The 3,513-nt window shown below is 34.7% G+C and overlaps 1 protein-coding gene across 2 annotated transcripts in view; it reads right to left on the bottom strand.

Annotated features, from left to right (window-relative positions):
• The window catches only part of LOC106870527 (BAI1-associated protein 3), a 1,007,871-nt gene that overhangs the window by 956,759 nt on the left and 47,599 nt on the right, over nucleotides 1–3,513 (bottom strand). The gene's annotated exons all lie outside the window — the stretch shown is intronic.

A 3,513-nucleotide genomic window follows, 5' to 3' on the forward strand; every position in this document is an offset into this window, starting at 1 on the left:
TATATTTATGAGAAAATGATGATTTTTTTTCATTACGAAATTTTTTTCATTATATTTTCATTATGAGGTTTTTTTCACGCTGACTACTTGATAAATTATTATAAAGAATTTATCCTATATTATATTATATATATATATATATATATATATATATAGCGAATCATGTAGGAATTTGTAGAACAAGTTTGAAGGTTTGATATTTAAATAGGAAGTATATTTTGTATGCGATGTGTTGTGCAATGCTTGATAGAGGAGATACGTGTGTTATAGAGGTAGATTGAGAGGTAGTAGAAAAGGTTACAAGGGAACATTTGGATGACAGCGAGCGCAATTAAGGTTTAATACCTTGTGATATATTGCTGGAAAGATACTGCTGCAGATTTATATTAAATTAGTACTGCATGCGATAAAATATTGATTTTCTTCCATCGTGACAAAAGGTTACAAATGTATGGGGTGTAGTAGAAAAAATCTAAACGTATATTTTACTCTTACTGGCATTTTAAGATGAAACGAGAAAGGTTTTACAATGCTGTTACTGTTTAGCCCTGAACAAGCAGACCTATGATCAAATTTTTTTCATTTCAACCTTGACTGTCAGTTCTCTTTTTATAAAACATCATTTTTTGTTTTTGTAACGCAGCAGAAGTCATGAGATAATGGTTTGGCTGAATGACCACCTTACTGAATGACCACGAAGAGGCTCTCAGACTGGTTAGTATCTGTTTTATAGTATATCATAGACCCAATGAGTAGGCCATCACAGAGAGCAGCTGTTTTTCTGTTCCATTCCATCCCATTTTTCATGTAGTCCTACATATATAATTTCTCAAAAGAAATTCGAAAGATTGCCACGACAAGGCCTTTTTTCATAATTATGTAGAGTCAGGTTTAACAGTAATATAAACAACAACTAGTATCCTTTATCGAGGAGGGTTCAACGTTTCATCGACTAGCCGTTTCATCGACCATCCACAAAATACAACTGGTTCTATTTCATTAATTTTCGTATACTGAGGCACACTCACATACACACACACAAACACTCTCACTCACACACACACAAACGCGCGCGCACAGACACCCACCCACACACAAATACGGATAAAATCATGAGAATTTCAAATTGTTAGCAAACTTTAAACAAATTTTTCACGTCACTACAAACCCAAGTGAAATATTACACTTGAAATGCAGCTAGGTTTTCGTGTGTATTTTTGATCATTTGATTACACGAAGGAAACTAGCGACCTTGACCATTTTCACGGCTTCCGAGACCAGTACAAGGAAATTATCCTTAAACTGATGTCCTGCTAATGTGATTGCAAGATGATGGACTTCACTAAACGCATTCAATGATCGGATGGTAGCGATAAACTTGGAACCAGCATACGACTAAACCTTGTCATACGCTCTGCCAACTAAACATCGTTTAGAGACATAAATATCAAGAACACTTCAAGAATTCCTATTCAAATATATCATCGATTTACTGCGTAAGACATTTCAGAACGTGTGACAGTGCTGCATCAATCGAATTTTCTTCGAGAAAATTTGAACTCAGAATACAGTAATACATAACGAAATTCACCAATGCATTTATCCTGGTGCCTGCCTCACAGTCCCTACCATTCGTCTATCAGACTCAACCAGTAATACAATTTTACATGGCATTTAAGTTTCATATCTTTTATGCAATATATGCAGCTTATAGATACATGTCTTTTTAGATAATATTTTCCTCTTTTAGGATGATAAAAATATTTCAATATTGATTTCTAGAAAAAGGCGGTGAGCTGGCAGAATCGTTAGCATGCCGGACAAAATGCCTTTCTGTTCTCTGTTCAAAACGCCTTAATGTTCTGAGTTTAAAATGCCTTTATGTTCTAATTTCAAATTCCGCTTGTGTCAGCTTTGCGTTTCATCCTTTTGGAGTCGATAAAATAAGTACCAGTTGACCATTGGAGTTGCTGTTATCGACTTACCCCGTCCTTAAAATTGCTAGCCTTGAACCAAAATTCAAAACCAATATTAATTTCTAACATAAGGCGGTGAGCTGGCAGGGTAGTTAGCACGCCGGACAAATGCTTAGCGGCATTACTTCCATCATAACGTTCTGAACTCAAATTCTACCGGACTCCACTTTGCCTTTGATCTTTTGAGGTTGATATAACAAGGACCATTTGAGTACTGAGGTCGATGTAATCAACTCAACTGTTCCCTCGAAACTGCTGCCCTTGCGCCAAAATTTGAAACCAATGTTCATGTCTGGTATAGGCTAGAGACATGCATTTTGTAGGATGGAGATCCTTTCCGAATCGTGTAGACTCCCACGGCCGGCCTCCCGGCTTCCGTATATGTTCCCCACACTGGATCAACGTGAAATTAAGTGTTTTGCTCAAGAATATAACAGGTCGCCTGGTCCAGGAATCGAAATCACAATCTTACGATCATAAGTCCAACATCCTAACCAGTAAACCACGCACTCGACAAGATGGACATAGCAGAATATATAAATCTTGGAATTGAATTCGACAGTTACTTCCATTAGCGACCCATGGAAAGTGATTTATTATTGTTGTTGTTGTTGTTGTTGTTGTTGTTATCATTATCGTCATTTCACTACTCTCAGCTCTCGATTTCACTTGCTCCGGCTAATGCATTACTCTTGCTTACAGACAGTAAAGTATAGTTTGAAGAGATTTCACTGTTGTTTCTAGCATGTTGAGACTTTATAGTGGGCTCGAAATATACACTGCAATAGATTCAGCTTGGTACTCTGTAACTTTCATTATGTTTACGGCATTCGTTATCAATAGCTGATAAGCATTATCAAAATGTGACACTATACCTGTCTTCAGTTCCGTTTTATATTATCCATTGATTGCTGTAGCTTATTTTAAACCAAGTCTTGTCATCTGAATTCACTTTGAATAATTAAGATACTACTCTTCATATCATTTCCTCTCTATATCATAAATTTGTTGATATAATAGGATTAGGAAGTTCGAATAAGTAAACATCCTTATAACTACAACGAAATATGTCAGATATTACGAATTACAGACTAACAGATTGCCTTATTGACATGAAAAAATCATTTAAGAAGAATACATTATTATATGTCATAAGTAATCAATATAATATAATGGAATGCATATTTGAAGAAATTATTGTGTTTAATATGACATGATATAACAGAAAATGACTACGAAAATTAAAACAACTTTTTATTTGGTCTTCAATTAAAAACTGAGTCTAACTTAAAATCAATCTGAAATAAGCAAACTGACGAAAGTGTTAAAGTTTTTCGTTAATCTAAAAAATTATTTCGTGAGTTCTTGTATTCCTTGTTCACTACGGTTTCAGAGTAATTGAGATTGAAAATCGAAAATGCTTGACTCTCTCCATTAGTAGATACTTTGTTTTCACATATAACAATAAATGCCATAACTATCAAGTGGTATTTTCTCAACAATGTTAAATAATAATTAATTTCTAAGTAAATGGCAT

The sequence above is a fragment of the Octopus bimaculoides genome, chromosome 6 (genome assembly GCF_001194135.2).
Source record: "Octopus bimaculoides isolate UCB-OBI-ISO-001 chromosome 6, ASM119413v2, whole genome shotgun sequence".
Classification (NCBI taxonomy): Eukaryota; Metazoa; Mollusca; class Cephalopoda; order Octopoda; family Octopodidae; genus Octopus; species Octopus bimaculoides.